The following is a 12,014-nucleotide window of genomic DNA, read 5'->3' as shown; positions in this document are numbered from 1 at the left end:
ATTTCTGGGTAGAAGCCAGGGATGCTGCTAAATATTCTTTAGTATGTAGGACAACTACTACCTCAAAGAAGTATCTGGCCCAAAATGTCAATAGACAAGTGCTGTGGGCCATCAAAAGTACTTCTGGAATGTTAGCCAAGTCTAAATGCAGGACCTCTTATCTGGTATTTCATCCATTGGGCTGTTTGGAGCTACTCCCCAGACCCTGGGGCTACAGGCCTCCCATCATCTGCTCTTGAGTTTGTGTCACTGATAGCTTATGCCATGTTGGGTTTCTTGCCTCTGATTCCTCCACGTGTCCTTAGCCTTTGCCTCCAGAGGAGTTGCTTGCCCAGTATCTGCAGTTCCCACAGGTAATGTGGCTTAAGTGGGCTTCATGAAGACATACAATAATAATTAGGCTTTCCAGGGCATGTATTCTTTACCATATTTTGTTCTAAGTGCTTTAAAGGCACAATTTCCTTTATCCCTAAAGCAAAACAATAATTTTTGTTTATTTTACAAACAAAGCTATCAACACTGATAGAAGTTAAGTAGTTTTCCCATCTTACACTGCTAATTTTAAAAACCTGAGGTTTTTACCTATCAAACCAGCTCTGTTTGACTCTTAACCTGTGCTCTCAATCAGTTCACTAAACTGCATGAATCCCAGACAGGTGTCCGTCCTCCATGATTGGCTTTGGCTTAGCCAAAGTCCGTAAATAGACTCTTCTCACATTCCCTAAGCCTCATTCTAAAAGAGACCCAGCTTAACTAAATACTAGCAAATAATACAGTTTGTGGAAAAACGAAAATTTTTTCACTGTGATATATGATTAATTTCCTTTAAACTGTATTTGCTTTTTCTGCAAGGCCCATTTTTAACCAAGTTTCTGTCCTCCTTAACTGCACTGATCTGTCCAGTACACACAATCTCTATAATCTCTTTTATTGTCCTAAGCAATTTAGCTTTGACTCTCAGCTTTGTTCTATTGTCCTGAGCAATTCAGCTTTGACTTTCAGCTTGCAAACCTCAAGTGAAAAAAATAAAGAAAATCAGAAGTAAGATGTTTCTTTCCACCTTAAAAAGCATACCATCCATTGTTTCTTAAGAGTGTTGAGGGTTTCTGTCTCAGACCTCATCAAAGTCTTCATTCAAAAAATTATTTTTCTTTATAGTATTTAGGGAATAGGGAATAGAGGGAGGTTCCATTGTTAATTTTTAAAAAATTCTTTTTATAATTTTTGCATATGTAATTTATCCGACCTCTGAATTAGCTTTTAAGATTTGCTCCACTGAGTGTAAGTTCCTTAAGGAATAATGGTAATCATATAAGTCACTACTCATGATGTTCTAGACACTGAACTAATTCATTTATGTAAGACAGAGGTCAGCGAACTACAGACCACAGGCCATATGTGATTCATTGCCTGTTTGTGTATGGCCCACAAGCCAAGATGACTTTTACATTTTTAAATACATAATACTTTAAACTAAAAAGTGTTTAAAAAGAAATGAAAGTTTAGAAAGCATATTCTGAAAAGGATCAGCTATTATAATGATATGAAGATATGTGCCATGCACTGTAATTTTCTATTTTTATAAATTTTAAAACAAGTTATATCTTGATGTGAACTTGATAAGGATCTCTCCTCCTCTCTGCTGCTTTTTTTTTCCCAAATAGCTGTGAATTCCAACTTCTTTTTATGAAGTACAATTTAAAATGTCAAGCCATGTAACGTAATTAATAAAATTGACTTTCTTTGTATTCTCTAGACATTTATTTAAAGATGAAGAGTAAAGCAAGATAATTATCAGGGTAGAAGTGGAGTTGCTACTACATGGCCAAGAAAAGTGTGAATGTGCTGCAGTGATTGGTTGATCCCAAGGGCAACACACTCAGCCAGACTGAAAAAAAGCAGGAAAGGAAAAGAAAGAAGACAAGGGATTTTTTTTTTGTCCTACTGAGTCTCTGTATGTTCTTTCTGGCTGTCTGTACCCCTTCTCAATGGCATATTATCTAGATCTTTTCCTTAATGCTTCAGTTCTATTTCTCTGCCTATGTAAAGTTTCTCTCTCACACACATTTTGGGACCTCAAGTTCTACTCTGACCAATAAAATTTTGAAAATGTAATTATTATAGGTCGTTCTTGGAAATATAACACTATCTAAAGGAACCCACCTCTTATGGTGGAAATCTGGTACATGGTAGGCAATGAGAAAGCTTTTCCTAGGAAAGGGGTGCTGCTCAGATCACCCCTGAGGGCTTCATTGGTCATCTGTGCTGTTGAAGATGGAGCTGACTGCATCACCTGGGTTACTGAGACTATAAAACAATAGGAGAGGGGAAAAAAGGAGAAGAAGAGAAATCTCCTTTTTGCTCACTACCTATAAAACATTTCTTTTGCCTCTAGTGGGAGGTGTGTGAAAAAAGGATGTACTTCATATATACAATAATTGGGGATGGGCCGGAGTAGGAGAGGTTCCAATTATTATATGGCATATATTAAGTTTATTTTATTGTGAATAATTTTGCTTGTGAGGCACTAAAAAAGGGAGGGAGAAAATCACATCTATTATCTCTTTGCAGTTATAGTATAATAATAATGGTCATATAATTGGTAACTTAGCAATATATTACAGTGTTATCTTCAATTTGCCTTTCTAATTTATTTAATATGACCAGATTTTAAAAAAACAAAATCCATAACCCAACACATGCTCTTTCAAGGATTCTGCTTATGGAAAAATACAGAACCCTAATATATTTGTAGAACTTTCTAATACCCTGCCTCATCTATGTCAAATATAGATTTTTTTAAAAAAAGAATATAAATCTGAAAGTGTGCTTATGACTAGTAATGTTTTAGGATAAAAAATTTATTTAAAAGTCATTAAACTTTAAATGCTTTATTCTTGTAAACTCTTTATGTACTCAACATTTTCTCTTGAAAAGAAATGTGTGAAATAAGGACAGAATTCTTTTTAAAAACTGCTGACATGAACTGTGGCATGAAATACATGCCTTCAGAAAGCTCACTGCTTTAACTCATCAGAGAAAAATTAAGCTTTCACATAATTTCCATTTAATGTTATATTAATTGCATTTCCTTAAGTTATAAAAATATGTAGGATGCTGTAAAATATATCACATGCTCAATATGGCTCTGGAGGGATATTGCTTTAAGCCGAAGAAGCAACACAGGGTGAAGCTACAGGACTAGCAACAATTGGCTACAGTTGAGGGATCCAGTCCTCAAAAAGTCAATACCAGGAAGACAATCATCAGCCATAGGGAGGTATTTACAAATGAGAGTCCCAGCCTGTGTGGTGGGATTTAGGCATGAGCCTCTAGGATATTTTAGTTGGAGATGAGCCTGACAACAGCAGGGGTGATCCTACAGGGAGAGACGGAAAATAAGACCCTGTGAAGTACTAACAAGTCTGAAGTCTAATTTCCATAAACAGAAATGAAGTTTCCCAGAATAAGGCTAAAACCTAGTTTCCAGTGCTGGGTCAAACACTGATATTGGATTACAACACCAGTGCCTGAGTTCCACAAGTGTAGATCAGACTCTGAAATTCTTTCTCAACAAGGCTAAGATAGGTCTTAGAAGCTTGGATGGAGTTGAGGCTGCAAGGAACAATTAGGTAGTCCCAGCTGTGGGAAAAGACAGATGCAATGTTCAAAGCTGCACAATCTCTGACAGCAGAAAATCAAATGCACATGTAATTATATTTCTTACTGGGGAATGGAAAAGATGGTATTGCATGGGAAACTTTTAAGGATGGGTGGAATTGAGATACACAAAGAAAAGAGGGAAGGGGCATTCCAGGTGGAATGACTAACATAAGCAATGAGATAAGGAGTTGTTGTCGAGAAATGACAAATTTTATTATGTGGTTGAGCGAAGGGTGATCAGAAATAGGATGGGCCCCGGTGGTGATAAGTGAGGGTTTGAGGAAGCTGCATTTGAGGAATTATAGGTAAATAAGGGGTGAAAGGAGGAATACATGGAAACAGAACGGGCCCAAATAATGACATGCTTTGGATGACAGCTTCAGGAACTTAGGGTTTATCTAAAGGCACCAGTTGGCATTCAATATTTAGGGAGGGAATTAATCGAACTTAACTCTCTTTTGGGAGGGTAACTTTGGAGACAGTGTGATGCATTTGCATTCTAGTGGTAGCAAAACATAAGTCTCAAACTAGGAGAGAGCAGTAGCAGTACCACAAATCATTTGAAAAACTGTAGCTTCAGTAAAAAATGCATAATTAAGATAACTCAAAACAGTTAAAATTCAAGAAGAAAAACATCTGTTCCCAAATTCTATCACTTGATAAGACGTTCCAGAATTTCCCAGATGCTCCCAGACCCACCACCAAGATTCTGATTAGCAGCTCCTGGACGGGAGCTGGGAATCTCCATTTCGAACAATGATTTAGGAACAATAGCTGCATACAATGCTTAGTGTCCACCAGGTCAAGTGGATAGAAAAGACATAGGTGGCAATTTATTGACCTGGAAAAGTTCACACTGTTGTGTTCTATTTGTGATCACTCTTCAAATGTGTACTATTTACATACTTTTTTCTACATATTTTAAGTTTCAATCAAAGTTTATTAAAATACAGAAATTGAATAGAGTGTTTGAATAACAAAATAAGAATTTAAATTAGTACTTACTTTAGTTTTTATGTTCTAATTTAGTATTTAATTCTGTTAATCAATAGAAACATAATGTGATGGCTAGTTTTCAACTTGACTGTGCTAAGAGATGCCCAGATAGCTGGCAAAACAGTATTTCCAGCTGTAACTGTGAGGGTAATCACAATATGGGCAGGCATCACTAAATCTTTTGAGGGCCTGAGTAAAACAAAAAGTGGAGAAAGGGCAAATTTACTCTGTCTGAGCTAAGACATTTATCTTCTCCTGCTGTATGACATCAGCACTCCTGGTTATTGGACTTAGTACAGGTTTACACCACCATTGCCTACCTTCTCCTCACCACCCATTCTCAGACCTTCAGAATATGACTGAATCACATGAGTGGCTTTCCTGGTTCTACAGCTTGCAGACAGCAGTCTGTGAGACCGCCCAGCTTTCATAACCACATTACCCAATTCTTATAATAAGTCACCTCTTCTACATATGTTTATATGTATTCTAATGATTCTGTTTTTCTTGAGAACTCTAACATACATACCTATGTGGAAAATTTGGATCTTACAAATATTTAGAATTCACTGTTTTTTGAGTATGATTTGGATATTGTCAAACATTATATTTATTAAGTTCACAATAAAACCATCAAGAAACTGCTGCTTTTTAAATTTTTTTTATATTACTTTAAGTTCTGGGATACATGTAGAGAAGGTGCAGATTTGTTACATAGGTACACATGTGCCATGGTGGTTGCTGCACCTATCAACCCATCATCTAGATTTTAAGCCCTGCATGCATTAAGTATTTGTCCTAATGCTCTCCCTCCCCTTGCCCCCCAACCCCCAACAGGCCCCAGTGTGTGATGTTCCCTTCCCTGTGTCCATATGTTCTCACGGTTCAACTCCCACTTATGAGTGAGAACATGTGGTGTTTGGTTTTCTGCTCCTGTGTTAGTTTGCTGAGAATGATGGTTTCCAGCTTCATCCATGTCCCTGCAAAAGACATGAACTCATTCTTTTTTATGGCTGCATAGTATTCCTTGGTGTATATATGCCACATTTTCTTCATCCAGTCTATCATTGATGGGCATTTGGGTTGGTTCCATGTCTTTGCTATTGTGAATAGTGCTGCAATAAAGATGTGTGTGTGCATGTGTCTTTATAGTAGAATGAGTTATAATCCTTGTTTTTAAGATAACTAGTTAATGTATCTCTAAGTGTAAGGTGATGGTAATTCTTTAAAAGAAGAATTGATAGGACTTGGTGACAAATCATAGTACAAATTGATTATGGAGAAGAAAACAAAAAGATTTCTTCACAGGTACATAAACTTGGTGTCTATTTTAAATACATGTAAAGTATTGATCCTCGTCTCACATGTAATAAGAGATGCCTCACAAATATCTGTTGAACTGAAATGTCCATTAAGAAATTGTAGGACCAAAACTTGGGAGAAAGAGACAGACAGCTTTGACCTATATTTTTAAGGATAATAACAATAAAAATGCAAGTTAATGTCATAAGAATTGATAAGCCTTCTGAGAGAGAGAGAGTAGCTTCAGAGAAGACAGTCTGCTTCACAAGACAGCACAATTCTCCTGAGTTTAAAACTCCTATGTGGGCCGGGCATGGTGGCTCATGCCTGTAATCCCAGCACTTTGGGAGGCCAAGGTGGGTGGATCACCTGAGTTCAGGCGTTCAAGACCAGCCTGGCCAACATGGTGAAACCCCGTCTCTACCCAAAATACAAAATTAGCCAGGCATGGTGGCAGGTGCCTGTAATCCTAACTAATTGGGAGGCTGAGGCAGGATAATCGCTTGAACCCAGGAGGCAGAGGTTGCAGTGAGCCGAGATTGCACCACTGCACTCCAGCCTGGGTGACAGAGTGAGACCCCATCTCAAAAAACAAAAAAAACAAAAAACCCCATAAAACTCCTGTGTGTTCCAGAGACCCCTATTAAAATGCAGAGCATCTAATGAGCTAACAGGGGTTTAAACAGTACCAGCCAACACCTCAGACAGACTTTGCTTTTTACTGAAATAGGCCACGTAACAATGTCAAGGCAGAGAAAGAAGCTTTTGGGCAGTAAGTGTGTGAATGATGAAAGGAAGCTGCATTTGAATTGGTGAACTCAGTAAAACAAATGACCCTCCCCAATATGCGCAGACACCACTAAATCTTTTGAGGGCCTCAGTAGAACAAACAGTGGAGAAATGGCAAATTTACAGTCTCTGTCTGAGCTGGGACATTTATCTTCTCCTGCTCTACGACATCAACACTCCTGGTTCTTCGACTTGGTACAGGTTTACACCACCATTGCCTCCCTTCTCCTCACCCCCTATTCTCAGACCTTCAGAATATGACTGAATCACATGATTGGCTTTCCTGGTTCTACAGCATACAGACAGCAGTCTGTGGGACCTCCCAGCTTTCATAACCATCTTACCCAATTCTTACAATAAGTCATCTCTTCTACATATATTTATATGTATTCTAATGATTCTGTTTTGCTTGAGAACTCTGATTAATAGACATACCTATGTGGAAAATTGGGTCTTACAAATATTTAGAATTCACTGTTTTTTGAGTATCATTTGAATATTGTCAAACATTATATTTATTAAGTTCACAATAAAACCGTCAAGAAACTGCTTCTTTTTAAAATTTTTTATATTACTTTAAGTTCTGGGATACATGTGGAGAAGGTGCAGGTTTGTTACATAGGTACACATGTGCCATGGTGGTGGCTGCACCTATCAACCCATCATCTGGATTTTAAGCCCCGCATGCATTAGGTATTTGTCCTAATGCTCGCCCTCCCCTAGCCCCCCACCCCCCAACAGGCCACAGTGTGTGATGTTCCCCTCCCTGTGTCCATGTGTTCTCATTGTTCAACTCCCACTTATGAGTGAGAACATGCAGTTTTTGGTTTTCTATTCCTGTGTTAGTTTGCTGAGAATGATGGTTTCCAGCTTCATCCATGTCCCTGCAAAGGACATGAACTCATTACTTTTTATGGCTACATAGTATTCCATGGTGTATATGTTCCACATTTTCTTTATGCAGTCTATCATTGATAGGCATTAGGGTTGGTTCCAAATCTTTGCTATTGTAAATAGTACTGCAATAAACATATGTGTGCATGTGTCTTCATAGTAGAATGATTTATAATCCTTTGGGTATATAATCAGTAATGGGATTGCTGGGTCAAATGGTATTTCTGGTTCTAGATCCTTGAGGAATCGCCACGCTGTCTTCCACAATGGTTGAACTAATTTACACTCCCAGCAACAATGTAAAAGCATTCCTATTTCTCCACATCCTCGCCAGCATCTGTTGTTTCCTGACTTTATAATGATCGCCATTCTAACTGGCATAAGATGGTATCTCATTGTGGTTTTGATTTGCATTTCTCTAATGACCAGTGATGATGAGCTTTTTTTCACGTGTTTGTTGGCCACATAAATGTCTTGTTTGAGAAGTGTCTGTTCATATGTTTCACCCACTTTTTGATGGAGTTGTTTGTTTTTTTCTTGTAAATTTGCTTAAGATCGTTGTAGATTCTGCATATTAGCCCTTTGTCAGATGGGTAGATTGCAAAAATTTTCTCCCATTCTGTAGGTTGCCTGTTCTCTATGATGATAGTTTATTTTGCTGTGCAGAAGCTCTTTAGTTTAATTAGATCCCATTTGTCAATTTTGGCTTTTGTTGCCATTGCTTTTGGTGTCTTAGTCATGAAGTCTTTGCCCATGCCTATTCCTGAATGGTATTGCCTAGGTTTTCTTCTAGCATTTTTATGGTTTTAGGTTTTACGTTTTAGTCTTTAATCTATCTTGAGTTAATTTTTGCATAAGGTGTAAGGAAGGGGGCCAGTTTCTGTTTTCTGCATATGGCTAGCCAGTTTTCACAGCACCATTTATTAGATAAGGAATCCTTTTCTCATTGCTTGTTTTTCTCAGTTTTGTCAAACATCAGATGGTTGTAGACATGTGGTGTTATTTGTGAGGCCTCCGTTTTGTTCCATTGGTCTATATATCTGTTTTTGTGCCAGTACCATGCTGTTTTGGTTACTGTAGCCTTGTAGTATAGTTTGAAGTCAGGTAGCAGGATGACTCCAGTTTCATTCTTTTTGGTTAGGATTGTATTTGCTATATGGGCTCTTTTTTGATTCCACATAAAATTGAAAGTTTTTTCTAATTCTGTGAAGAAAGTCAATGATAGCTTGATGGGAATAGCATTGAATCTATGAATTACTTTGGGCAATATGGCCATTTTGATGATATTGATTCTTCCTATCCATGAGTATGAAATGTTTTTCCATTTGTTTGTGTCCTCTCTTATTTCCTTGAGCAGTGGTTTGTAGTTCTCCTTAAATAGGTCCTTCACATCCCTTGTAAGTTGTATTCCTAGGTATTTTATTCTTTTTGTAGCAATTGTGAATGGGAGTTCATTCATGATTTGGATCTCTGCTTGTCTATTATTGGTGTCTAGGAATGCTTGTGATTTTTGCACATTTATTTTGTATCCTGAGATTTTGCTGAAATTGCTTATCAGCTTAAGGAGTTTTGGGGCTGAGATAATGGTGTTTTCTAAATATACAATTATGTCATTTGCAAACAGAGACAATTTGACTTCCTCTCTTCCTGTTTGAATACCCTTTATTTGTTTCTCTTGCCTGATTGCCCTGGCCAGAACTTCTAATACAATGTTGAATAGGAGTGGTGAGAAAGGGCATCCTTGTCTTCTGCTGGTTTTCAAAGGGAATGCTTCCAGCTTTTGCCCATTCAGTGATATTGGCTATGGGTTTGTCATAAATAGCTATTATTTTGAGATATATTCCATCAATACCTAGTATTGAGAGTTTTTAGCATGAAGGGGTGTTGAATTTTTCTGCATCTACTGAGATAATCATGTAGTTTTTGTCATTGGTTCTGTTTATGTGATGGATTACATTTATTGATTTGTGTATGTAGAATGAGCCCTGCATTCCAGGGATGAAACTGACTTGACCATGGTGGATAAACTTTTTGATGTGCTGCTTCAAAAAGTTCAGTTTGCCAGTATTTTATTGAGGATTTTCACATCGATGTTCTTAAGGGATATTGGACTGAAATTTTCTTTTTTTGTTGTGTCTCTGCCAGGTTTTGGAATCAGGGTGATGATGGCCTCATAAAATGAGTTAGGGAGGAGTCCCTCTTTTTCTATTGTTTGGAATAGTTTCAGAAGGAATGGTAGCAGCTCCTCGTTGTTCAGGTATGAATTGTCTGGTCCTGGGCATTTTTTTGGTTGGTAGGCTGTTGATTACTGCCTCAATTTCAGACCTTGTTATTGGTCTATTCGGGTATTCGACTTCTTCCTGGTTTAGTCTTGGAAGGGTGTATGTGTCCAGGAATGTATCCATTTCTTCTAGATTTTCCAGTTGATTTGCATAGAGGTGTTTATATTATTCTTTGATGGCAATTTGTATTTCTCTGGGATCAGTGGTAATCTCCCCTTTATCATTTATCATTTTTGTGTGTCTTTTTGATTCTTCTCTCTCTTATTCTTTATTAGTCTAGCTAGCAGTTTATCTATTTTGTTAATCTTTTCAAAAAACCAGCTCCTGGATTCACTGAACTTTTGAAGCATTTTTCATGTCTCTATCTCCTTCAGTTCTGCTCTGATCTTAGTTATTTCTTGTCTTCTGCTAGCTTTTGAATTTGTTTGCTCTTGCTTCTCTATTTCTTTTAATTGTGATGTTAGGGTGTCAATTTCAGATCTTTCCCACTTTGTGATGTGAACATCTAGTGCTATAAATTTCCCACTTAACATTGCTTTAACTGTGTCCCAGAGATTCTGGTACATTTTCTCCTTGTTCTCATTGGTTTTCAAAGAACTTATTTCTTTCTGTCTTATATCATTATTTACCCAGTAGTCATTCAGGAGCAGGTTGTTCAGTTTCCATGTATTTGTGCAGTTTTGAGTGAGTTTCTTAATCCTGAGTTCTAATTTGATTGCACTGTGGTCTGAGAGACTGTTATGATTTCCGTTCTTTTGCATTTGCTTGGAAGTGTTTTACATCGAATTATGTGGTCAATTTTAGAATAAGTGCTATGTGATGCTGAGAATAATAAATATTGTGTTGTTTTGGGGTGGAGAGTTCTGTAGATGTCTATCGGGTCTGCTTGGTCCAGAGCTGAGTTCAAGTACTGAATGTCCTTGTTAATTTTCTGTCTGCTTGATCTAATATTGACAGTGGGGTGTTAAAGTCTCCCACTATTATTTCGTGGGGGTCAAAGTCTCTTTGTAGGTCTCTAAGAACTTGTTTTATGAATCTGGGTGCTCCTGTATTGATTGCATATATATTTAGGATAGTTAGCTTTTCTCGTTTCATTGATGTCTTTACCATTACATAATCTCCTACATTGTCTTTTTTGATCTTTGTTGGTTTAAAGTCTGTTTTATCAAAGAGTAGGATTGCAACCCCTGCTTTTTTTTTTTTTTTTTTTTTTTTGCTTTTCATTTGCTTGGTAAATATTCCCCCTTCCCTTTATTTTGAGCCTTTGTGTGTCTTTGCACGTGATATGGGTCTCCTGAATACAGCACACTGATGGGTCTTGACTTTATCCAATTTGCCATTCTGTGTCTTTTAATTGAGGCATTTAGCCTGTTTACATTTAAGGTTGATATTGTTACGTGTGAATTTGATCCTGTCATCATGATGCTAGCTGGTTATTTTGCACATTGGTTGATGCAGTGAGAAACTGCTACTTTAACATCACGAACAAGAAAATATGATGTCTTCTTTCACCACAATGCAAAATAAAACTAAAAACCAATTACATGTATAATTTTATATATTTTCATGATTAAAACTGAAAAGAAGTTAATAAGTATTTAATGCAAGAAGTCGCAAAAGAAAAAAGGGATAGTAAGGCAAAGTAGGGGAAGATAATTATCAACAAGTTTGGAAACAGGAAGAAAAGAAGATTTATGTGAATAAAATAGTGCTTTTTGTCTTTGTAGTTATCTATTACTCCAGTATACAAAAATGGCTTGACAGAGTTTAATCAAATTAAAAAGTATGTATTACATGGCACTTACAAAATTAAATGTATAGGTGTCATATTAAGCATGTCATGAGTTAGGCATTCATTCCCCAGAACACTTGTAATAGAGGAAGGTACAAGAGGCCCACAAAATTGCAAAATGGGGAAGATATGCCATGAAAATTAATTTGCATTGGAAAGAGACAGCAGATAGTGGATCACATACAAGTCATGAAATAGAAATCATATTAACTCATGACATTTTACTTGACAATGAGTTGCTTCTCAAATAGGTGATGTAAGTTGTATGCTTTAGGTGACAAATAGTTAGAATTTAT

Source organism: Pan troglodytes, chromosome 14 (genome assembly GCF_028858775.2).
Source record: "Pan troglodytes isolate AG18354 chromosome 14, NHGRI_mPanTro3-v2.0_pri, whole genome shotgun sequence".
Lineage (NCBI taxonomy): Eukaryota > Metazoa > Chordata > Mammalia > Primates > Hominidae > Pan > Pan troglodytes.
This window is presented reverse-complemented; position numbering follows the sequence as displayed.